The sequence below is a fragment of the Delphinapterus leucas genome, chromosome 2 (genome assembly GCF_059928025.1).
Source record: "Delphinapterus leucas isolate spDelLeu-1000000601 "Yukka" chromosome 2, BTC_Dleu_Yukka2, whole genome shotgun sequence".
NCBI classification, from domain to species: Eukaryota; Metazoa; Chordata; class Mammalia; order Artiodactyla; family Monodontidae; genus Delphinapterus; species Delphinapterus leucas.
In genome coordinates, this window is record NC_143130.1 from 141295213 (window position 1) to 141322472 (window position 27260).

At 34.0% G+C, this 27260-nt stretch overlaps 1 protein-coding gene across 5 annotated transcripts in view; it reads left to right on the forward strand.

The window, feature by feature from the left end:
• The window catches only part of MNAT1 (MNAT1 component of CDK activating kinase), a 230940-nt gene that overhangs the window by 131323 nt on the left and 72357 nt on the right, over positions 1 to 27260 (forward strand). The window lies entirely within an intron of this gene.

Consider the following 27260-nt stretch of genomic DNA (forward strand, 5'->3'; position numbering starts at 1 on the left):
TGCTTTCTTCCTTTTTAGAAATTATTTTAGATTTAAAAATGTATTTTTACATAATCTAATTTTCAGAAACATTTAGAAAGAAACTGAAGAAGTTACTCTGTGAAGTGACTTTTCAAAGAATAATTTGGTATCTACAAAGGTGCTACTCTTAAGGTACAGGAATATAAACTTTAGTTGACTTAAGGTATAGTAGTTACACATCTGTTCTAAGGGTTGTCCAAATTTTTGTTAGAAGATTACATCTAATAAGCCCCAGTTAATCTTTTTAACGGGCTCTCCCCCTTCCATAAAACTCTAGCTTCTACTCCTCTCTCTTTTCTTTTCCTGTTACAACAAATTTTCCATTTTGTGTTATTTTATCCTACAGAGGAAACAAGTTCAGTTTCTCTAGAGGCAAATAGAGAATACATTACCTTATTTTCATTTTCTTATATTTGCTTTGAAATCTGTATGAAATGAAGAAGTTAAGAATACTACACTTTGTAGCTTCACTTTAGTTGGTGCAAAACTATGAATGCAGGCACTTTCAAAATAATTTTAATTATATAATTTTGGGAGTATGTGGCATAAGGTCTTAGGAGGCATTGTGTCTCCAAAGAACTACTTTTTTGTCCTCATGTATAACTTAGATAAAGGACAAAATCAGAAGTACATTGCCATGAGATTTTAGGTGATTTTTACTGGAATCTTTTCTAAAGTTAGTTAAACTTTAGAAGTAGATGAAGAATAAATGAGAATTTCTCATTCAGGAGGGTATTATGAATATATAATTATAGTTCAAATTGCACTGGCAGTACTTTTCTGGTTTGCTCAAGGAAATATGTAAACACGTTTTATTAACTCTGTGCCAGTGGGAGCAAGCATTGGGAAAACTTAACTGCTAATTGAAATTCCCCAGACTGCAGCTTTAGTGGTTAGTTTAGTAAGGTCTCATTGATTGGCACTGTGAGAGTGTCTTTTTAATAACCAACTGGCTTTCTAGTTAATATTTTACTACTTCCCACCCAAAGAAAAGTATTTCCCTTAACTAATAGAATTTACAAGGATTATCAATTTTATTCATCAATTTCAAATTATTTAGTCAAATATCACTACTGTTTTAAAAATATGTGATTTATTTAATATGAACTTTTCATTCATGAACCTATTCCAGAAATAAGGAACAACTGTTATAAGCTATAATCTTTAACATGTATATTTTTCACTTTTACTTATTTTTGAATTTAAATGAAACCATTTGCTACCAGATTTCTGTAGAATAAAATTTTAATTCATTTCTATAGAACATTTTTGTATGTTTCTTTGTGGTAGAGTGTCGTAGCCAAGTGCACACATTCATTTCTGTCTCTCCTGTTAACATAACTGATGTAAGTCCTGTGCTATCAACTATGAGAGCTTTAAAAAATAGACTTAAACTGTGATAGTTTACTATCTAGAGTCCTTCCTAACCAGTTGATAAGATTATTTAGCTATTATTATGAAATCACTTGTGAAAAAAATTGTGGTTGTAATAATAGTAGAACCTGATGATAGTTAGAAGGTTTCTTATTTGATCTTCATCAGCACCTATCAGTTTTGTTTTCTTGTGTGGCTGTAGTCTACACTGATAAAAATCAAATTGCTGAACAGAAGTAACTGACCTGTTACGAATCCATTACTGTTATTGGCAAAACAATTAAAATGTTCATTCTTGAGGGAATAGGATAAGATATAGTTCCCCTAAAATAGAAGATCCACCTTCACAGTAACCCTGGAGATTCTTTCCCTCCCTCCCTTCCTTCCTTCCATTAGTTTTAGGTGTACAGCAAAGTGATTCAGTTATATATAAGTATTTTTCAGATTATTTTCCGTTATGGGTTATTATAAGATATCAAATATAATTCCCTGTGCTGTAGAGTAAATCCTTGTTGCTTATCCATTTTATGTATAGTAGTTTGTGCCTGTTAATCCCATATTCCTAATTTATCCTTCCCCCCCTCTTTCCCCTTTGGTAACCATAAGTATGTTTTCTATGTCTGTGAGTCTGTTTCTGTTTTGTCTGTAGATTCATTTGTATTATTTTTTAGATTACATGTATAAGTAATATCATATAATATTTGTCTTTGTCTGACTTATTTCACCTTAGCATGATATTCTCTAGGTCCATCCATGTTGCTGCAAATGGCAATATTTCATTCTTTTTTATGGCTGAGTAATATTCCATTGTGTGTGTGGATAGATCCTTAGGAGTGGGATTGCTGGATCATATGGTAGCTCTATTTTTTAGCTTTTTAAGGAACCTCCGTATTATTTTCCATGGTGGCTGCTCCAACTTACATTCCAACCAACAGCGTAGGAGGGTTCCCTTTTCTCCACACCCTCTCCAGCATTTATTATTTGTAGACTTTTCTGATGATAGTCATTCTGGCCTGTGTGAGGTGATACCTCATTGTGGTTTTGATTTGCATTTCTCTAATAATTAGCAATGTTGAGCATCTTTTCATGTGACTGTTGGCCATCCGTATGTCTTTGGAGAAATGTCTCTTTAGGTCTTCTGTCTGTTTTTTGATTAGGTTGTTTGTTTTTTTGATAATGAGTTGTGTGAGCTGTTTGTATATTTTGGATATTAACCCCTTGTTAGTTGCATCATTTGCAAATATTTTCTCCCATTCTGTAGGTTGTCTTTTGTTTTGTTTATGGCTTCCTTTACTGTGCAAAAGCTTTTAAGTTTGATTACATCCCATTTGTTTATTTTTGCTTATTTCTTTTGCTTTGGGAGACTGATCTAAGAAAATACTGCTATGATTTGTGTCAATAATGTTTTGTCTATGTTCTCTTCTAGGATTTTTATGGTGTCATGTCTTACATTTAGGTCTTTAAACCATTTTGAGTTTATTTTTGTATATAGTTTGAGGGAGTGTTATAATCTCATTGATTTACATTTAGCTGTCTAGGTTTCCCAACACCACTCACTTAAGAGACTGTCTTTTCTCCATTGTATATTCTTGACATTTTTGTTGCAGATTAATTGGCCATAGGTGTGTGGGTTTATTTCTGGGCCCTCTATTCTGTTCCATTGATCTATATGTCTGGTTTTGTGTCAATACCATGCTGTTTTGATTACTGTAGCTTTGTAGTATTTTCTGAAGTCTGGAAGGTTTATACCAACCCTGGAGATACTTTTCGTGATCATTCTTTTGCTCTTAAAAATTGATAAATTGGAACTTTTTATGTCAAGAATTTGAGATGAGGTATGAAACATATTCTAAAAAATTTTTTGTTATAACACTTTCTTAGTCTCCCTCCTTAAGTCTTCCTCATTTTTGCCAGAGAAAACTTTCTAATATATCAATCTGGGCATGTCTCTCTATTATTAATATTCTTGAGTAGCTCATCATTATCTACATAATCTGTCCCCTATCTACCTTTGTAGCCATATGTCCTGGTCCTCTCATACTTGGTGTTTCTTAAGAACCTCATGGTGTCTCACAAATTTTTGTGCCATTGCATGTGCTGTTCCATTTCCTTAGGAGGCACCTTTACAATTGTGGCACAGTCCCCTCAGTAATTTCTTTCCCTCTTTTCCTCCCTATGCATGAATTGTCTGTTTATGCCCCTTATTCCCTTTCTATTGGAGTAGCATTTTTCCTTATTTATATGTCAGCCATATAGTAAGACTATTAACATTTGATACCTTATGTTTTTCTTTTTTGACTTTTTATGGCCCTGATTGACTTTGTGCCTATTTTTGTTTTAATTGAAATGTAGTTGATTTACAATATTATATTAGTTTCAGGTTACAGCATAGTGATTCAGTATTTTTATAGACTATATTCCCTTTAAGGTTATTACAAAATAATGGCTATGTTTCCCTTTGCTGTACAGTATATCCTTGTTCCTTTTCTCTTTTATACATAGTAGCTTGCATCTCTTAATCCCATACCCCTATCTTGCCCCTTGCTCTTCCCTCTCCCTGTTCGTAACCACTAGTTTGTTTTCTATATCTGTGAGTCTGTTTCTGTTTTGTTATGTACATTCATTTGTTTTATTTTTTAGATTCCAAAGCTCTGTTAATAACAGCTTTTGTCTTTCTCTGTCTGACTTATTTCACTAAGCATAATACTCTCTAGGTTCATCCACATTGTTGCAAATGGCAGGATTTCATTCTTTTTTATGGTTGAGTAACATTCCAGTGTGTGTGTGTGTGTGTGTATAAACACACCACATCTTTATCCATCTGTTGATGGACACTTGGGTTGCTTTATGTGAAGTAGGTTTAATCTTTGAGCAGTAAAATATATTAATGATGTCCAGCTAATTTTCCATTGCTCTTCTACTTAAGAAGTCCTAAACCAGCACAAAACTTTATATATATTTATTTATATTCTAATTTTTAGGTAGCTTTGATATTTACATGTAATCACTTAATCCATCTGGAATTTATTTATTTGTAAGGAGCTATAAAAGAATCTTTACTCTGTTTTTTTCAACTAGTAAATCAGTTGGCCCAGAATAATTTATTCAGTAGTCCTTCTTTTTTCCATTCATGTTTTAGATTAACATACTAGGGCTTTGGTCCGCTGACCTTTCTTTTCCAATAATCTATGTTTCCGTTTTTTAGCCATATCACGTTATTATTCATTTAAATTCATGATATGTTTTAGTATTAAGTTGTATATTTATTTTCTATTGCTGTGTATCAAATTACCACAGATTTAAGTGGCTTAAAACAACATCCATTTTATCTCATTTATTATCAGTGTCTGTGGATTATGAGTCTGGGCATGGGTTACTTGGATCGTATACTCAGATTGCATGTGGCTGTGATCAAAGTGTCAGCAGGTGCTGTGGGTCCATGTAAGCAAGGTCTGGGGGGCTGTCTTTCAAGCTCATTCATATTATTGGTAGAATTAGGTTTCTTGCCAGTGTAGAACTCACAGTGGCTTCCATCTTCTTCAGTGCTAACAGGAGAAAATCTCTTCCTTTTTTAAGGGGTCCTACTTGTTTAAGTTTGGCCCACTTAGATAATTTCCCTTTTTATTAACTTATAATCAACCAATTCGAGATCTTAATTACGTTTGCAAAATCCCTCTTGTGATACAATATAATCTAAGGATTGAAATCCATCATATCCATGGGGACAAAATCATGCAGGGCTGCACACAAGGGGGTGGGAATCTTGGGGGCCATCCCAGAATTCTGCCTACCAGAGTGGGGCAAGTCTTCCTTTGCTACTTACCTTTTTCAAAGTGTTCTTAGCATTTTTATACATATGTTCTTCCAAGTAAACTTTGTTGGCCAAAGCAACAAAGCACCCTACAGTTCTTTCAAGTTTTCTGTACGTTTGAAAATTTTCATTATAGAATATTATGAAACAAGTAATCAAACAAAGCAAACCAAAACACCTTAACAACTAAGACACGGCCATCCCTATTACCCGCTAGATACAACCAAGCACCCGTTTTTTGGGTATTTTATTTGGAATTGCTTTAAACTTATAAACCGATACGGAAAGAGTGGACTTTTAAAATTTATTAAGTTTTCATATATCTGACACATTTCTTGTAAATTAATTTTTGTTACATCGTACTTATGATGCTGTTATAAAATTGTTTTCATTATACTTTCTTACTGGTTCTTGGTTAAATATATTTTCATTTTGTATATAGCTGTTTTACTGATAATTTTGTTTTTTAAGGTGACTATCTGGGGTTTTATCTGGAAGCCAGTCACCTGAAAAAACAATTTTTTTCTTTTAAATGCTCTGTCTCTGATTTCAGTTTCATATTTTATTGCATTTGGCTATAACTTCTTAACTTGGTGTTATACAGTTTTGATAATTGCAGTTTCTTGTGTCTCATTTTTTTTGTTGTTGTTGAATCCTTCAAGTGTTTCATCATTAAGTATCATGTTGGTTGATTAAGTGATTTTTCTTTTATGTTGAAGTATTTTTTTAAAATCGTGTTGTAGAATTTCTATTTTTTGGTCAAAGTCTTTACCTATTGACTTATACATGGATTGTCTAAGAATGGAGAAAAGGTGTTTGTTTTGTTTTATGTTTGTTTTGAATCCTGTACACTTAAGTTTATACATTAGTTTTGGAAAAATTCTCAGGGGCACCAGAAAATCAAAGAATACGGAGAAGTACAAAACTCACAAAAATTGCAATATGTATGTGTATATAATATATGATATATACTTTGTTGTAATTATGAAAGTATTACTAAATTAGCTTTTTTTATAGCTATGACAGCAAAATGTCTTTAGTATCTGTTTTTGCTGGCATTTGAATTAGAAAGAAATGAACTCACATCTATCATGAATCCTTTGCTTAATCTTCTAGTCTGGCACTAGTCTGGTAAGTTTTAAATCTTTTTTTACAGTCATGGAAAAAAATATGTTTCTGCTTGAAGCAGTTGTCAAACAAGCTTCTTTCATCGACCGTCAGACACAGGGCAGCTGAATGAGGCTGTTTAGTCTAGAGTAAATGCTCACGAGATTACAGGGTCACTGAGGAAATGTAATTATGCAGTTGATTCCAGAATAGTCGTTTGTAGTAAGGACTTTAAAAGTATTCAATCATAGTATTAATTAAAAAATATGTATATTCCAAAATTAATCTCAGAAAATCAGCACTAAATAAACTAAATTATTTAGTTTAGTAATAAAATTATAACTATAAATTATGACAATGAAATATAGTTTTAATTCAGATTTCTGCAGGACCCTAAAAAAGGAAGTTCCGTTTATTATTGGAATTTGCTCAGTTCCTCCCAAATCGCTATAAAATTCAATTGACTCTGTATATCTATATGTAATTGTTTCTGTTGGGAAACAAAACCTCATAGTATTTAGCTCATGTTAATTGAGAAAATGATTATTCAGCAGTTTTTTTTTTACTTTTGTTATTCATTTGATTAGCACTCATTCGATTATGAAGCACCTCCTGTGTGTCAGTTACTCTTCTAGGTACTAAAAAAACAACAGTGAGCAAAACAGAGAAAGCACCCACTGTCATGAAGCTTACATTATATTGCGGTGAAATGAACAATATAAATACACTGATGAATGTGTTAGATGGCAGTATCAAAATACTTTATCCTGCGGTATTTGTCTTCAAAAGACAAATACTTCAGGATAAAGGGATATGTAGTGATTGGTGTAGAGCGCTATTTTTACATAGGTCAGGGTGGAATCTTTTGTAGGATGATATTTGAACAGACATGAATTAAGCAGAGAAGCTAATCACGTGATAATAATGGGGATAGGCAGAGGAACTCTTAAGTACAGTGGCCCTGAGATGGGCATGTGTATGAGGATGAGAAAGGAGTCCAGTGCCTGGAGCAGTGTGAATTGGGGAATAGCAGGAGATGAGGTCAGAGTGGTAGCAGGTTTTTATATAAGAAGGCAGGCTGGGCCCAGTTAGACCATGTAAGGTTTTTTTTTTAGATGATGGTCAAGACTTAGGATTTTACTGTGAAGAAGATGTCATAGAATTTTGAACAAAGGTGTGTCATGTGACTTACATTTAGAAAGGTCTGTTATAGGAGAATGGATGGTGGAGAGAAAACAAGAAAACTTGCAGCTGTCTTAGTTAAGATGGTAGTGGCTTATACTAAGATGGTAACAGTGTAGTTGCTGAGAAAGTGGTCAAATTATGAATATAATTTTGATAGCATAAAATAGAGAATATTTGATGGATTGGATGTCGTGTGCAGGGTTACTAAAAAGTTGCTCCCAGGGTTATATCTGAGGTACAAAATTGCCATTTAAATGTTATAAGGGAGACTAGGGGGAAGCGTTCTCTGGGGCAAGACAGTTGTGTGCGTTGCTTTAAGTTCAGTTATTTATCAAATATTAAAAAAAATATATGTTTCTAAAGAGGCTGCAAGAACTGGGAAAAATCCTTAGCAGCTCTCCTCTTTTACGGGAGAGTGAACTGTCATGAGTTCACTACAGTAGAGGCCAAAGAAGGAAATGCTTCTGTACTCAGAGTCACATCTCTGGGTAGTGCAAAGCTAAGACTAGATTTTTAGTCTCTTAGGATACTTTTTCTCTGCGGTACCTAATGGCCAAGGCCATTCCATTTACAGAGCTTTCAAAATCTGAATGAGCTTTATTTTTATTACGCTTTTAGATTGTTTTAATTTCGGATAGTATATTTAAAGGCAATGAGTTTATATAGCAACTTTGCTTATTTTATTCTCAAAAAAATGAAAACAAAATTATTCTGCTATAAGAAATAGAGACACAGACATAGAGAATGGACATATGGATACCGTGGGAGGGGGAAGAGGGGTTGGGATGAATTGGGAGATTGGGATTGACATATATACACTACTATATATAAAATAGACAACTAATGAGAACCTACTTTATAGCACAGGGAACTCTACTCAGTGCTCTGTGGTGACCTAAATGGGAAGGAAATCCAAAAAAGTGGGGATATATGTATACATATAGCTGATTCACTTTGCTGTACAGCAGAAACTAACACAACATTGTAAAACAACTATACTCTAATAAAAATTAATTTAAAAAAAAGGTCATTGGTAAATCCTATAGAAATAAGCCCATTTCACTGTTTCAAGGGGCAGTTGGTTGAAAAGCTTTTGTTTACCTAATTTTGAGTTCATGTGTGCATTTTAAAATTTGTATATTTTTAAAATCCTGTAACTTAAAAAAATTATTCTGCTCTAAGTATGAGCCAAGTTTTCAGCCTCCATTTTTTTCCCCCATGAGGAAAATAGGACTGAGTTGGGCATTGTGACTCACAAGCTTTTGGGTTGGAGCTTATGTAAGTTTTGGGTTGGTGCCCTGATAGCAGAGGTGTAGCAAGGGTGGGGTGGTAGGAATGGTCCGTCCCAGCCAGATGCAGGCAATAAGGGTTGCATTTTCTGTAGAGAATTAAAAATTAATAATAAAACCAATAAAAAGTCAGTCTGTTTTTTTTGTTTGTTTTTTTTTAATCAGCATGTACTAGCAGTTCTAAACAATGTTGGCTTTCAAATACTCCTTCCTGAAAACATCTTCTTTTGGTCCAAGTTCTAAACAATTGCTGTTATTACTTTTGATTTCATAGTACATAAGTAAGCTTCCAATGAGCACATCTTTATTCTTTGTTCCTGAATAATATTGTGTTGTATACAGAGGTGTAATCAGAGAACTCCCAGTTTTATGGTCAGCCCCAGAACATCACCCCCCCCGCCACTGATGACGAACCCACCTACCTTTAGCCTCACTCAAGAGTAAGTTTGTCAGATTTTAGAATCCTTCTGACTCCTTTCTGGCAAAATTTCTCTTTCCAGTTCCCTCGTGGTATTAGATATTTCTGAGTTTAAGTGGTAGATTTGGAGTGAACTGATAGTCTAGCGATTGTAGAGATGAAGAAATAGAACTTAAGTTCTTGGAGTATTTATTTTTGTTTAAAGCTTTTCGACTATGGGCACCTGAAAGTTGCTAGAAAAAATCCTAAAGAAGCAAAGACATGAACATTATTGCAATTTCTGGAATTTATTGTGAAATAGCTATTTTATAAGACTATCAAACTTATTATCATTAAGATATTTTCTAGCTATTTGGATACCTGTTGCTTAAAGAAAAAAACTCGAAATTAAAATTAACAAAAATATTCTTCAATTTATTATGAGCAAAGATAAATGGAAATATCTGGCTTTATTCCCTATTGAACATGAATATACGAGGAAGATCAACTTTAATGAATTCACTGACAAATTTGCATAAGTAAAACTCAAAACAGAAACTATGATGTGACAATCTTTTATGTACTTACAAATATTTTCCTGTTTTCAAAAATTAAATTAGTATAATTAATGGGTTTTTTTTTTTTTTTTTTTTTTTTTTTTGCGGTACGCGGGCCTCTCACTGTTATGGCCTCTCCCGTTGCGGAGCACAGGCTCCGGACGTGCAGGCTCAGCGGCCATGGCTCACGGGCCTAGCCGCTCCGCGGCATGTGGGATCTTCCCAGACTGGGGCACTAACCCGGGTGCCCTGCATCGGCAGGTGGACTCTCAACCACTGCGCCACCAGGGAAGCCCAATGAATGGGTATTTTTGTCTGTTACTTTTTCCTCTTTTGTTGTGTGAATTTTATTTTTATTTAAAAAATTTTAGTGGCATAATGTGTACAAAATCCAATAGAAGAAAAATTTTGTATCTTTTCTGCATTGTTATTATTTTTCATTTCATGATTATTACAGAAAATAATTTTGTTGTATAAAGGAGCAGGTGTGATGAAAAATGATCTGCTCTGGCTGTCCAATATGCTAGGTGTACAGTTGCCTGATAAGAGTTGGCCCTGAGGATGGGATCCTGTGTCATGTTTCTGTAATACCAAGTCTTGTCAATTTAGTCATAAAAATAAGTTCTCCATCATATTTGGTCATACTGATTTCAGAAGAATGTGCAGACTTAGATTTGAAAAAAATAAGAGCAATAGAAATAAGCACGGGTCAGGAATTAGATCCTGCTTTGGTTAAAAGAATTGTGATTGTTGGGTCTGGAAAACAACTGGCTATGCTTTGGGAAAGCAGAATGAACATGGTTGGTTAATCTTTTCTTTTTTTGCCTTAAATAATAAGTGAACTTTATTGGCCAATAGGGAAAGGGAAGGAATAGCTTCAAGTGAGACTTGATGCAGGGCTCCAGTGATCTGACCAGGATTCAGTTTCTTTCACCATTTCTCACTCTTCTTCTTTGGTGCTTACTCCAATTTCTAATAGTCTCTCCCCTCTGGTTCCAAGATAGTACCAGTAACTTTTTAGACTAAATATGTCCTACTTATGTTCAGAAGGGATAGTTAATCATTTTTTAGTTTATGAAAAATATTTGAAGGGAGTAATGTTTCTGAAAGGAAAATTCTCAATAAGATGGTAAAATGTGGATCAGATGACCAGTTTTGACTCTGCCCAGCTTCTACATCTTAATTTTTGTTGTCCTATTTATCTGTATATTTCTAAATCATACAGTTATACTGTAGTCTCTTGATTTCCAGTTTTAGACCTGCCTCTTGACATCCTAATTGAGAGATGAAGATTTAGCCCTCTAAAACTCCTTTTCTATTCTTATTTCACTTCTCCTATTATTTCCCAATACAGTTATATTACAGTTTTAAAATTAAATCAGTATTCACATTTCCATGGTAAATACGTAAATATTATTTTCAGTTGGGCCATGATTGTACAATGATTATGTTTCTTTAGATTTCTTATTATGATTGCTTTGCCCTTTTTGGGTGGGGGTCTTCAAAAATTTTATATTTTCATTTAAGTCAGCATCTTATGTATTCCATCAAGCCCCCAAATTATCTTACCCTTTCTGGGCCTAATGAATATGAAAACAAAATAGAATCCCACCATTCATCACCTTCTACTTTCTTTTAACCTCCTTACCCAGTGTAGATGGCACTTTATATTTTTGTTACTAGCTTAGTCTCTCCTGTCCTCTCGTTTGCCTTGTGTTATAAGCATGCAGTGTATCTGCTTTGATAGTTAATGATGAGTAACATCAGGATTTGAGGGATTGCCACTTTCTAAATCTTGTAAAAATATTCTTCCAAGGAGTGATTAACTGTTTTTAGATTTAGAGAAAATTCATTCAACCTTTAGGTCTCTTGCTTTGAGTTTTACTTCAAACTTAATTTAGAAAGAATTGAAAGTAAGGGAAGCAGAAACAATAATGTTTACTTCATTCTACTGTTTTCACCTCTTCATCCCAGAGAAGAAGAGGAAGAAAGATTCAATAGCTTGAACTTGCTAGTGAGACAGTAGTCGTTCCAGTTGTAAGACATTTGGACAGCTCTGGTTTCCCAGAAAAAGAGTCAGCAGCAGGAGGGTATTTCTTGGAACTCTGTGGTAACTTTCCCATGAAGCTGCCGTTCTTTCTGAGTTAGTTGTTTCCTTTATCCTTTCATTTGCTTGAAGTTAATGTGTGTAACCTCATGGTGGCTCTACTACTTCATCTGTTTGTTGAGCTTGCCTACTGGTCTTGGTGGGTTTTATTTACTTGTTACAGATAATTTATCCAGTACCATCTTAACTCAATTTAAAGTTTAAAAATGATATATTGAAAGGCTATATTATTAGTGTTTTCAGATTGTGGATTTTGTCCAATATCTTACAAAATGGAGTAAAACAAAATAAACTAGACAAGGGCACTGTACATAGTAAATGTAAGTATTGTTTTGTGAAACAAAAAGAAATGTAAGTATTCAGTTATATGTGCATATGTATACACATTTGTAGTGGTTTTTCATGTAAAGAATATTTACTAATTATGGTAAGAAAAGTTTGAGAAATGTTGCTTTAAACACAAAGTACATAGTAGTAGAAGTCACTACTCAAATAATTTCTAAAATCTAGGAAACAGTACTTTTGAGGCTAAGGGAAATTATGTATGGGCATAGGTGGGCATGGCCTCTGATTTTCTTCTAGCATAATGCTTTGTGGAATTTCATTTGCTTCTAACCCTTTTTTTATCAGGAAAAATAGTCATCCCCTTTTATCATCCAGGTCTAATGGACCCTTTTTAGTTTTTTTGTAATTTTAAGTTATTTTATGAATAATTTTGCAGATATAAGAATAAATGAATAGTGGAAAAAAACTTTATTAGAAAATTTAGTAGAGATTTAGACATAGCACAATCAAATTTTTATTCCATATGTTCTTGGTTTAGAAGATATATATACCCAAAATTGATGACATCCTTTGAGTGCAGCTAACCACTGATCAATGGTCATGCATGAACATGGAACGTATCCATCTTGTAAATACTGAGTTCAGATTTCAAATACATCTTTAGTAGGGTTCTACCTTATCACTGCTTCTGGTTCTGCTTGCATTTGTATCATCAAAATGCAAATGCAGGGGCTTCCCTGGTGGCGCAGTGGTTGAGAGTCCGCCTGCTGATGCAGGGGACGCGGATTCGTGCCCCGGTCTGGGAAGATCCCACATGCCGCGGAGCGGCTAGGCCCGTGAGCCATGGCCACTGAGCCTGCACGTCTGGAGCCTGTGCTCCGCAACGGGAGAGGCCACAACAGTGAGAGGCCTGCGTACCGCAGAAAAAAAAAAAAAAAAAAAAAAAAGCAAATGCATCAGTAATAAGTCCAAGCTTATTATCTTATTTTTTTGCATTTGCTTTGTCAAAATTAAATACTTTTGAAAACTTTGATGCCTTGTAATTTGATTGAAGAGAGGACCACTATCTCTTTTACCCTATAATTATAAAAGGTTCTCATTTTTAGATTTATAAACACCAGTTAGAATGACCAATCCAGTTAATTAATCATTTCTACGTCATCTCCTTTCTTCACAATACCTTTGTATATGTACCCACCTATAGTATTTATTTACTTAAAAACTGTAGCAAGTTGTGTAAAAGTGATGGTACACAAACATCATAAAAAGTAAGAAAAAATTAACACACATTCTTTTAGCAAAATGGATAGTCAAAGTTCTTGTCCCATATTATTGTGGAATGAAATCCATTCTCTTTGATGACTGACTGGATGAGAAGGTAATATTTCCTTTTAGTCCTTAAAAATATACACTTGAGTGACTGTAATTGGGAATCAGGGATCTGTTTTGGGTTGATGAAAATGTGCTAAAATTGGATTGTTTTGATGGTTGCTTTGTAAATTTACTAAAAATCATTAAATTGTATACTTAAGAATATACCAGTAACTCACTGATTTTTTGAGTTTGAGAAAATTTATCTAGGATATTGTCATATCCTCTTAAGAGATGATATAAAAAAAGGTGTAGTAATTTGGGCACTGCAGTAAGAAAACTGAAGGTTGATATAGTAGTTGTTATTTATTTAACTATTGCATCATTCTTCAGGTGATTCCATCATTCTTTTGTTTCTTATTACTTTAGCTTTTTTTTAGCATTATGGGGAATAATTGAAATAATTTCTAGGATGCTAAAACAGTAGTATGTTTCAAGCTTTAGTAAAAATAAGGTCACTAAGATTCCATTATCTTACATTAAAAAAGGGCCTAATGGATCTGGATGGCATTTTATTATGGCAATTTAGAATTTATTTATTCTATTTTTAAGCAGCATTACTGAGGTATAATTGACATGCACTAAACAGTATATATTTAAAATGCATGGTTTGATGAGCTTTGACATATGTATATAGTTATGAAATCCTTTCCATAATCAAGATAATGAACATACCCCTCATATCCAAAAGTTTGCTAGCGTCACTTTGTAGTTTCACCTTCACACTTGTCATCTCCCAACCAAGAAACCACTCATGTGCTTTATGTAACTGTAGATCATTTTGCATTTTTCAGAGTTTTATATAAATTGAATCGAACAAGTTGTGTTCTTTTTTTGTCTGGCTTCTTTCACACAGAATAATTGTTTTGAGATTCATCTTTGTTGTAGTGTGTATCAATGGTTCATTCCTTTTTATTGCTGAGTACTTACTTTTCCATTGTATGTATATCCCACAATTTCCTTTCCATTTATTTTCTTGTTGGATATTTGGGTTGTTTCCAGCTTTTTTTTTCTGGTTTTGGGCTAATAAAACAAAGCTGATATGAAGATTCATGCACAGCCTTTTATTCTTGGGTAAATACCTAGGAGTGGAATGGTTGTATCATATGTAGATGTATGCATAAGTTTTGAGGAAACGGACAAATTGTCTTCCGAAAAGCTTATACCATTTTACATTTCTACCACCAGTGTGTAAGAGTTCGAGTTGCCTTTCATCCTCACCAGTAACTGGTATCGTCAGTCTTTAAAATTTTAGTCATTCTAGTAGATGTGTAGTAGGATATCATTGTTTTAATTTTCATTTCCCCCTAATGATTAGTGATGCTGAGAATCTTTTTTTTTTTAAATAAATTTATTTATTTATTTATTTATGTCTGTGACAGGTCTTTGTTGCTGCGCTCGGGCTTTCTCTAGTTGGCGGCGAGCGGGGGCTACTCTTCATTGCAGTGCACGGGTTTCTCATTGCGGTGGCTTCTCTCGTTGTGGAGCACGTGCTCTAGGCATGCGGGCTTCAGTAGTTGTGGCACGCAGGCTCAGTAGTTGTGGCACTTGGGCTTAGTTGCTCTGTGGCATGTGGGATCTTCCTGGACCAGGGATTGAACTCGTGTCCCCTGCATGGGCAGGCGGATTCTTAACCACTGCACCACCAGGGAAGTCCCGAGAATCTTTTCATGTGTTTACTTGCCATCCATATATCTTCTTTGTGAAGTGTCTGTCGAAATCTTTTGCCCATTTCTTTATTAGGTCTGTTTTCTTACTGGGTTTTGAGAGCTTTTTGTATATTTTGATATCCAGTTTTTATATATTCTGTTTATCAGATATGTAGTTTGCAAATATATTCTCTCAGTCTGTCGTTTGTCTTTCCATCTCTTTAGGGTGTCTTTAGGAGAGTAGATGTTTTAATTTTGATAAGTCCAATTTATATATTTTTTCTTCTATGGATCATGCTTTTTAAAAATTAATTTAAAAAGTTGAACTATAGTTGATTTACATTATTGTGTTAGTTTCAGGTGTACAGCAAGGTGATTCACTTTATATATATAAATATTTTCAGATTCTTTTTCATTATAGGTTATTACAAGATATTGAATATAGTTCCTTGTGCTGTACAGTAAATCCTTGTTGTTTATCTATTTTGTATATAGTGGTGTGTATATGTTAATCCCATACCTCTAATTTGTCCCTCCCTTTCCGCTTTTTCCTTTGGTAACCATAGGTTTGCTCTCTGTGTCTGTGAGTCTGTTTCTGTTTTGTAAATAAGTTCATTTGTATTATTTTTTAGATTCTTTGTATAAGTGATATCATAGAGTATTTGTCTTTCTCTGTCTGACTTACTTCACTTAGTATGATAATCTCTAGGTCCATCCATGTTGCTGCAAATGGCAATATTTCATTTTTATTTTAGTAGATAGGTAATATTCCATTGCATATATACCACATCTTCTTTATCCATCCCTCTGTTGATGGCCATTTAGGTTGCTTCCATGTCTTGGCTATTGTGAATAGTGCTGCTGTGAACATTGCGGTGCATGTATCTTTTCGAATTAGAGTTTTTGTCTTTTTATGGATCATGCTTTTGGTGTTATATCTAGGAAATTTTTGCCTAATTCAAGGTCAAAATAATTTCTTCTGTGTTTTCTTCTAGAAATTTTGTATTTTGGGGGTTAGCATCACTTAGGCCTGTGATTTATAGTTCATTTCTGTGTATGATAAGAGGTATGATTTGAAGTAGTGTTTTTTTTTTTTGGCATATGCATATTGAGTTGTTTCCACACTATATGTTGAAAGGCTATTATTTCTCCAGTAAATTGCCTTTTCACCTTTGTCAAAAGTTAGTTGTCCATATATGTGTGGATCTCTTTCTCACCTCTTTTCTCTTTCAATAATTTGTTTGTTGATCTTGATACCAAAACTATATTGTCTTGATTACCATAGCTTTATAAAAAAGTCTGAATATCAGCCCTCTGATTTATTCTTTTTTTTTTAGAAAGCTGTTTGGCTGTTCTAGGTTCTTTGCATTTCCATGTAAGTTTTAGGATCAATTTGTCCATTTCTGTAAAAACGCCTGCTGGAATTAGAAAAAAAACTTAATTTTAGAACATCTTTGGATTTATAGAAAAATTGCAAAGATAGTATAGAGAGTTTATATATACCCCCACGTGATTTCTCCTACTATTACCTACCACCTAACATTAGTATAATATATTTGTTATAATTAATGAACTGATATTGATATGTTTTAATTAACTAAAGTCCATACTTCATTCCAGTTTCCTTAGTTTTTATCTAATGTCCCGTCTATGTTCTGGGATCTCATCCAGGGTACCACATTACATTAAGTAGGCATGTCTCCTTAGGCTCCTCTTGGCTGTGACAATTTCCCAGACTTTCCTTGATTTTGATGACCTTGACAGGTTTGAGCGGTGGCCATATATTTTGTAGAATGTCCTTCTATTGTAATTTGTCCAGTGTTTTTCTCATGATCAGACTCGGGTTCTGTATTCTTTTGAGGAAGACCACAGAGATAAGGTACCATTTTCATCACTTCATATCAAGGGTACATGCTATCAACATGTCTTATCACTGTTGATGTTAACCTTGATCACCTGGCTAAGGTATTGTTTGTCAGATTTCTCCACTGTAAAGTACTCTTATTCCCCCTATCTTTATTATACTCTTTGGAAGAAAGTCACTATGCACAGACTACACTTAAGGAGTGGGGATTTATGCTCACTTTCCTTGAGGATGTAGTGTCTACATAAATTATTTGGAATTCTTCTGCACTGGAGATTTTTCTCTTCTGCCCCATCTATTTACTTATTCAATCATGTTTTTCCTATCACTAAGGACTCATGAATATTTATTTTACACTTTGGGTTATAATCCAGTTTTGGCCATTTGAGATGTTTTTAGTTGGCTCTGGTGCCTATGTGCCTTTTCCCCATCATTGCATCTTTTTTAAAGTACGTCTTTACTTTCAGCATTGCAAGATGCTCCAGGCTCATGGTATATGTATTTCTTGACCCAGTTCTAGAAGCAGCCATTTTTCTAAGAAGCCCTGGTTTCTTTTATTGGAGAATAGTATTAGAAACCAATATCTGTGCTGTAAGTGTCCTTGTGCTACATGGGTATCATTACTCATAAGATCTGCCAAAATTTTGATTGGGATTATACTAAATCAATAGATGATTTTGGAGTGAATTGTCTCTGTCTTAAAAATAGAGTCTTTTGATTCATGAACAAGGTTTATTTTTCCATTTATTTTGGTCTTTAATTTCTCTCAATAATGTACAGTTTTGGTGTACAGGTCCTGCATATATTTTGTCAGATTTATTCCTAAGTATTTTATACTTTGTTATTGTAAATGGTATTTAAAAGTTTTTTCAATTTATGATTGCTTATTTCTGGAATAGGACATATTTGTATATTGATTCTGTAGCCTGCAACCTTGCAAAACTCATTTATTAGTTTTAGTAGTTTTTTTGTAGTCCATTGGATTTTTTAAAATGTAAATAATGTCTTCTGCAAATGCTGTTATATTAGGAACTAAACATTTATGGTTGTTGTTATAACCTGTTAATTTATTGACCTCTTTATCATTATGAAGTGATCCTCTTTATTCCTGATAATATTCTTTGCTATGAAATCTAATTAGTTTGATACTAAAATAGTCATTCTATCTTCCTTTTGACTAGTGTCAACATGGTATGTTACTTATGTTAACATGTAATGGGCTTTAATTATTATTTTTAAATGAATAAATATTTTCCAATTTCTTAGTTTTAATTTTTAATATAGAAAATACAGGTAAATATAACCCATCTAAACGAAATCTCTTTGGGAGTCCTCAGTAATTTTTAAGAGTGTAAAGAGGTCTTAAGGCCAAAAAGTTTGAGAATTGCTAATCTGTTACATATTTTTTTCATTGGATATGTAGCTTTTGTACAGTAGTATCATCTGTTTATCATCCGTTTATTCATCAGATTGCTCATTAAGCCAAATTTATTTTTAGGAATTAAAAGTATATAAGCCATCATTTTGGGCATCATATGTAAATAAATAGGATACAAAGCAATGTAAGATATATACGGCCGGGCTTCCCTGGTGGCGCAGTGGTTGAGAGTCCGCCTGCCGTTGCAGGGGACACGGGTTTGTGCCCCGGTCTGGGAAGATCCCACATGCCGTGGAGCAGCTGCTCCCGTGAGCCATGGCCGCTGAGCCTGCGCGTCCGGAGCCTGTGCTCCGCAACGGGAGAGGCCACACAGTGAGAGGCCCGCATACCGCAAAAAAAAAAAAAAAAAAAAGATATATACTGCCGTAGTGTCACTGTGCCTGGCTTAAGCAACATAGATTTTAGTGTTAAACATACCTGGCTTCAAACCCAAGCTCTGTTCCTTAGCTATGAGAACTTGACCTCTCTCAACCTTACTTTTCTTATTTGTAAAAGGCTGATGGTAATAGAATCTATCTCTCAGGATTGTTTTGATTATATAACTTAGTTTATAGTATTGATATTTAAGCTTTTAATACTTAGGAAACATTCAATAAATATTAACTGTTATTGTTGTTTAGTAGTGAAGAAGGTTTTATGTACCAAGGGAGAGGGAGAGGTCACATCTAGATTTAGGGGCAAAGGAAGAATTAATGGAGGTGGACACTTGTTGAATGAGTCTCATTTTGATTGGTCAGCACTGGGGGCTAGTTAACGTAGACAAAAGGAATGCCATGTAGTAGTTGAAATTACATACTGCCCCCACCTGATGAAAAATCAGTGTGATTAATGAATAGAACCAAGATGATAAATTACCAGTAGGAATAATGTCACCTATTCCTCTCTTAATTTATCAAACATAAGATGCAATAAAACCAAAGTATTTAAGCTTTATTATCAAATTACCTTTTAGTGTAAGAAGAGAACATACTCTGGAGCTAGACTGCCTGGGTTTGAATACTGGGCTTTTCATTGACTAATTTTAATTCCCTGGACACTTTACTAATCTCTGTGTGTCTTGATTTCCTCATTTTCAAGATGTGCCTGTTTCATAGAGTTGTGAGGATTAAGTGAGTTAATGATAAACCCTTGGAATAATATCTGACACATGATAAGTGCTATATAAACATTAGCTATCTGAGTGACAAATGCTACCATTGGAGTTAACATTTGTTACTGGGAATATTGCTGATATGTAGTGAACTCTGTAAATATTGAACTTAAACTCATTTTGAAGTTTAAGTTCAGCCTTAACTTTGTTGATTGATTTTGTTTGTTTTTTCATTATGATGATCAAATTGCATTTTTGTCCAAAGTACTTTAATATAAAAACAATGTCAAATTATGTAGTCTGGGTCATTTAATTGTCTTGCATGTTCTATATGAATTTAATTTTTTTCAAAATTAAGTTTTTAAGTAATGTTTATCTTTCTATAATCTCTATGTTTTATTAAGTGTAATGATTTTAAAGGCCTATTAAGAATAGTCATACCCTGTAGTTTGTTTTCTGTCCAAATTTATAGACAAATATAAAAATATGTATCATATACATCATACCATTGAGAATCACTCAATAGTCAATGTTGCATAACAGAAGTAGTAATCAAGGAGTGCTTGTTAAAGGCTTAAATAGAGGAGGAAGAAGTGAGATGAGTATACTAGTAGTGATTTGTCATGTATCTGTTTTTTTGGGGGGGGCTGTGCTGTGTGGCTTGCGGGATCTTAGTTCCTCGACCAGGGATTGAAGCCGGGCCCTTGGCAGTGAGAGCACAGAGTTCTAACCACTGGACTGCCAGGGAATTAATTCCCTTGTCATTTATCTTTTGCTTGTAGTTGTTCTAAAGAAGACTTAATGGGTATTGTTAAGTGTTTTTAGAAGCAGTTTTGAGTTTTGTAAATAATAATTTTAGTAATAAGACATAGAACAAAAATTAATCACCTCAAGATTTATATTCACACTTGGGATAATATGTATGAACTGAGAGTCTGTAAAAACACCAGCAAAAGCCTCTCTTTTATTTATTTATTTTTTATAAATTTATTTATTTTTGGCTGCGTTGGGTCTTCGTTTCTGCGCGAGGTCTTTCTTTAGTTGTGGCGAGCGGGGGCTACTCTTCGTTGCAGTGCATGGGCTTCTCGTTGCAGTGGCTTCTCTTGTTGCCAAGCATGGGCTCTAGGCGGGCGGGCTTCAGTAGCTGTGGTACACGGGCTTCAGTAGTTTTGACGCACGGGCCTAGTTGCTCTGTGGCATGTGAAATCTTCCTGGTCCAGTGCTTGAATCCGTGTCCCCTGCATTGGTAGGTGGATTCTGAACCACTGTGCCACCAGGGAAGCCCTCTCTTGTAATTGTATGTTGACTGGCCCTTTAATTGAGGGTACTGTAGAGTGTACAATCACTCATTAATTCTTCATTTCCTTGGCAAGAACTCAGGATCACATGCTAGAATTCAGGTAACTATTTTGAGGTGTGACCTGAAAGAGCCATATTCTCTTAAAAACCACTTTCAAGCAGAGGTAACTTGATTTTCTTTGGTTATGTAGAAATTGTATTTCCATTTGAAGAGACTAAAGTTAAAAAAAAAAGAAGGAAAAGTAATCTGGAGATTGAGTTGTTAGGAAATTATTAGACATGTGTAGCTTGGTGACTCTCTTAACCTTTCAAATGTAAAACAAGTTGGCTCTTAGGTTAAAGAACCCTGCTAATTTAAAGTTATAATGTTCTATGATTGTAACCTAGGTCTGTTTTCTTTTTCTGTCCCCTTATTAACTAAGATATAATTCATGCTTTTAATTTCTCTAAATCCCTCTACCATGAATTTTCTAACTAAATTAAGCATCATGCTTAAGAAACATTAGATTTTATACAAGCTACTAGAAATTGTCATTCACTCCTATTTTTAGAAATAGAGATTATAAACATCTAAATTTGAAAAAAAAATACATACAGTATAATGCATTAAGACAAGTAAGATTTTTCTCCCCCAGTTGTCACATGCGGCTGTCTTAAGGCCTTCTATTAAAATAGATAAATTCTTTGAGTTTTCCCCATTATAAAGATGATATGTTCATTATAGGAAAACTTTGAAAACACAGTAAATAGAAGAAAAAAATTGCCTGTTTCTACTATGTAGTTATTTTTTGTCAATATTCAAAATCACAATAAGCTGTAAATGGTCTCTATTCTCAGGAAATAATTACCGATATTCTCTATGCTTTTTTCTTAGTACTTTATTCCTAAATGTCAACCACCTTTCTCCTGCTTTGGAAGAATCTAGTGTCACCACTCTTCGAAAAAAATGTCCAGCAAGTGAAGACTAGATAGTTGGTTCTGCCGGTACAGAATCAAAATATATCTAAGCTTTGCTTCTAATGATATTCAATTATTTTAACATTATAAGAATGCCCATAGTAGTCATTATTCTGGTTTGAAAGTATTGTTGCCATGTTTTTTTGTTTCTCTGTATAACTGGTTTTAAATGTAAAGACATAAATCCTAAAGAGTGGGAGTGGAAAAACGGGGATGGTTTTCATTTGCTACAATTTCCTGTGAGACATGGCTCTAAACAAGGCCTATATTTACACAAGACAGTATAGTTTTACATACAGTGGTGTATTCACATTTTGAAATTCTTTAAACAGTCGTCTGTATTTAAGAATTTCATAGTAAATGTGTTTAATAATGCTAGGTGAAATTTGAAATAATTTTACAGTAGAAACACCAATTAAATCAACCTTTTCATAATAAATGTCAGAAAAAAATTATTTTTGCTGCCATTGCAAAATCAATTGTGTAACTGTTCTTTTTAAACTGACTATTACATTACTAAATTCTGAATGCTACACTCCTGTAACTTGTCAGAAGCAGGTTTTGGTTAATAGATATTTTCAGTGATGTAATGGGAACTTTTGGCAGTGAGTCAGAGTATAATGGACTGTGATTAATGTTTTAATAAGTATTTTTCTATTGCTCATGATGTAGAGGAAAAATTGTTTCCTGCTAGAATTGATAGGAGAATAGCAGGTGTACATATAGCATTTTTAAAAGAGTTGAAATATTTTTCTTAGAATGACATTTATGTTTATATATGGCTAAAATTCATTATCATATGAGATGCATATGTTACCACAGAAACCTGCAGCTGATTTGGAAAAATAAAATTAGGGGATGATTACCGATTGGCTAATTAAATCTTTTAATTTTTAGCCTTTGTTTTCTTATGAAACTATAACTTGAAGTCTTTGTAGTTTGATATTTGTTCTTACTATAAGCTAAGGGATATGCTTAAATTATAGGACATATGAGTTCTATGCTCCATGTTTCTAAAACATTCACATTGTTCAAAAATTTTTAAAAATTAAAAATAAACTTATCCAAAAAGTTTTTTTTCTTAAGACCATGAAGTACAGATTGATAGTTAAATGGAATAGCGATCATGTGAGAATTCTCCATTGCAAAGGCCACATGTTCAGCCTATGAACTCAATAAAGTTCAGAAGTTTGGAAAGTTAAACCCAGGAGATTTTGTGTCAGCGTTGGAATCTGAGTAAGTGAAGACAAACCAGAAGAAATACTGGTGTGCCAGACTTGAGGGATTGGTTTACAGTTTTCTGGTTCTTTCATTTTTCTCAATTTAATTTTGGCAACTTACATGCAATAAGTATGCGTTATTTGTTGTAGGTAAAGAGTCCTAGGGCTCAATAGATATATCCCATTTGGGAATAGTATATTACGGCTGCAGGCACCCTCTGCCCTATGTTTGTCTTTGAAATATATGTAAAATTGAGCATTTGTCCAAATGGGTACTTTCCTGGGAGAAAGTTCATAATTTTCATCAGAGCCTCAAAGGGATCTTGATCCCAATAAAGAATCTAGAGTAATGGTTCTTAAATTTTGGCACACATCAGAATCACTTGGAGGGTTTATTAAAACACAGATTCTTGGGCCCTACCTCCAAGGTTTCCGGTTCAGTAGGAATGGAGAACAACCCTAGAATTTTCATTTCTAATAAATTCCTAAGTGATGCTGATGCTGTTGATTGGGGATCACACTTTGAGAACTCTGGTTTAGCCTTGGTAAATAACCTTCTAGACCTCTTCCTATTTTCATGTATAATACATATTTTACAAAAACACTTACGCTGTATTATTTTGTTACCTCTTTTAACTTTATTTTGACTGTCTTTTCATATTTATCTATAGTATCATTTAATGTTTTCCATATCATAATTTATTTAACCAATTCTCTAATAAGCATTTAGGTCATTTTTCATTTGTTGTTTTTATAAATAGATTGTTGCTAAATTTTGGTGCTATCTCCCGATTATTTCATTAGCAAAATCCCTGGATTGAAGAATAGACGTGATTCTAAGGCTCATTTAAGGCTAAATGACTTTTGATATCTGGGACTTGAACACTATAAATATAACAATCACCACTTTAAAAGAGACAGAAGAAATTTTAAAAGTAAAACAGAAAGCTTACTTAAGGAAACAGTGTTTACTTTTCATTGATTCTATAGTTCGCATCTTTTTAATGATGAAAACTTGTTTGACCAATAGATTTTTCTAAATTAAAACACATATTTCAATCTTTGTAACATTTCTAGAGAGTAATAATAGCTTTAAAAAAATTAGGGGAGATATTTGCCATGTTATTTTATTGGTACGTCACATACACATAGTTACAATTTGCACAAAAATTTATATTACTAAGTTTGTGCCAGTATTAAAGAGCTATTCAAATTCAGTGCCTTTAAAAAAAAATTGTACTGCTTGCCTTGAATATAGCAAAACTGTGGTATAGATTAATGTGGGGAAGTATTTTTATCTAGAGCTATAGTAAGAAAAATTAAATTGAGACTTTTTTTTGATTTGAGAAAATAATGAAGTATTGCCTTTTAAATTTAAGAAATAGGAATATGTACTTAGTTTCTCTGTTGTATTTTAAAACCATCCTGATAAACACCCACCCCTGTGCCTTCCTGATTCTCAAGATAAAATAATAAACCCATACAGAGAAAAATAATCTGAAGGAGAGTTCCACAAATATGAATACTTGTAGGTGTCCAGCATTGGGAATCTTGGGTAAAGCAAGCCAGAGAAAGGGTGAGGGAAAGAGTTGACAACTTGGACACAAATTGAAGCAGGAAGTAAATCAAATATGTTCTGTCCTGTTACATTGTCTGTTTCTAGAACATGTATCTGTAACATGAATTAGTTCACATTTGACTGGTAAATAGGGGAATGATATCTCTATAATGTGGAAGTCATTTGGTTGGCACATGATTTTTCCCAGCAGGTAAATGTGTTACATAACTGGGTAATAGCAGCTGAACTCAGATATACAGATACATCAACACAGCTTAATGCAGTAAGCCACAGGAGAATGAATAGAGTACCATACAGGATGTCCATTCTCGCCATGTTCTTCCTTTTGGCTTAGTTCTGCCTTGCACTCTCTCTCGGAAGTGCTGTTTTTGGAATTCTTCCTAATTTTTGTGCATTCTGCCCTTGTTTTCATAACTTGGCAACCTTACTCCTTCTTTACAACTCCTTCCCATCAAATTACATTTACTTTTTTCTTCCTTTATCATAAAATTTATATTTACTGTATAATCTATTTATTTGCAATGTAATAACCTTTTAAAATAAACTATGCTAATACTTTTGGGAGGATTGTTAATGTTTTTGTTAGTGCTCTGATTATGAAGTTTGTATAGGTTTTGTGCGGATTGCCTCAATGCTATTTTATGCATAATTTTTTTTCTGGTAACCAAAGATAATTATTATCCTGGCAAACAATCAGAAATATAACACACATTAGCAGGGGGAAGAAATCCCCAAATCAATAGAAACATACAAGACTTGGTGGGCAAGGATGCTAAAATAGCTTTTACAAATATCTTGTTCCTGGAAGTGTAGAAAATAAGGGTCTTCATAAAGGTAATCATGTACTTCAATCTGAATGGTCAATATTTTAAAATGTCAGTTCTCCCCTGTTTTTCTATATGAACACACTAAACCATTAAAAATCCTAACAGTCTCTTTTTGTAGAAATTGACAAACTGATTCTAAAATTATGTAATGCCAAGAAGCTAGAATAGAAAAAACATACTTTTTTGAAAACAACAAATTTGAAAGTCTTTTTTCCCCTCTTTCTTTCTGTATTTAACTATAATTTTTAAGTATGCATTTTGGCAGAACGTGAGGTCTTTCAAGAATGCTTATCACAAACAAGCCAGCATAGAGATATAGGCCTCTGGTTCATTGAGTCACAGTAGGCTCAGTTGGAAACAATTTAGCACTAGGAATTGCTCAGTGTAAGAGGAGATCTTTTGATGGAAATTCAGTCTTGATTGTGGTCACAGTACTGTGCATTTGGCCATACTCTCTGGTTAGAAACTCCTAGCATTTAAAAGGTCTTATCCAGTTGTGAGTTGAACTCATTACCTCAGGAATCACCCTTATTTTATCTACAAAGAGTTGTCCACTTACACATTCAAAAGAAGAACCATATCTTCTGACCTGATGTGGGGCTTTTTGAGATACAGTTCCTTTATCCTTTGTTTATCTGGCTCTGGGAAAGACCCTCAGGCTGGGACACTCACTTAGGCCTAGACATAAAGTACAGACACATGCACTGTCTGTGATACTTTACTCATTTGGTAAATTTTAACATGCTGCCACCGAAGACTTAAAGCCATTAAAAAACCCACAACACTTTATCGAGGTATAATTTTATATACCATAGAGTTGACCCATTTTCAGTGTATGATTCAGTGAATTTTGCTAAATTCACCAAGTTGTGCAGTCATCACCATATTGATTCCTGCTTCATGTGTCTATGACCAGTGCAGTCTCACAGGGCCCTGTGCCCTGCATCTTGATATTCTTAATTATTTTATATTTGAATTTGTGTTTGGTAAGTAAAGTCTGATGGGACAGCAGGGCATACTTTAGGGGCTTGGAGCCACATAGACCTGTCTCTCTGCAACAAGTTTTCAGTCATGTATTCTCTGCCCCTGCTCAGTTACTGCTGTCACCACCAACCCCAGCAGGGTTGTGAACCCAGGGAAGGTCAGGATTGGATATATGTGCCCTTGCATGCCCGTGAAGGTCTATACTCACCCAGCAAGTATCCTCATGACTAAGGAAGCACAGTGTTAAATAGCAAATAAAAAGTATCATGACAGATCTAGAAGAAAGGGGGAAAAAAATCCTGCTTTTTGAACATTTTTATTTTGTACTGAGCCTGACCACAATCCAGCTTTAGAACATTTCCGTCACCTCCAAAAGATCTGTCATTCCAGTTTACATTTAATTCCCATTTTCCTTCCCCAGACCTGGGCAACAGTTTTTATCTCCTTTTTGTCTCTGTAGATTTGCCTATCTAGACGTTTCATATAAGTGTAATCATACAATATGTGGTCTTTTGTGTCTGGCTTCTTCCATGTTTTTGAGGTTCGTATTGTAGCATATTTTCATTTCTTTTTGTTTCTAAATAATATTCCATTCTATGGATATACTATATTTTATCTAACTATTATCTATCTTATCCGTACATTAATTGATGATTTTTAGATTGTTTTCACATTTTGGGCATTGTGAATAATGCTGCTCTGAAACAAACATTCACATGTAAGTCCTTGTGTGGATATATGTTTTCATTTCTTTGGGCTGTATGTCTAGGAATAGGTATAGGAACTGATTTACAAAGAGGCTATACCATTTAGCATTTTCAGTAGCATGAGGGTTCCCATTTTTTTTTA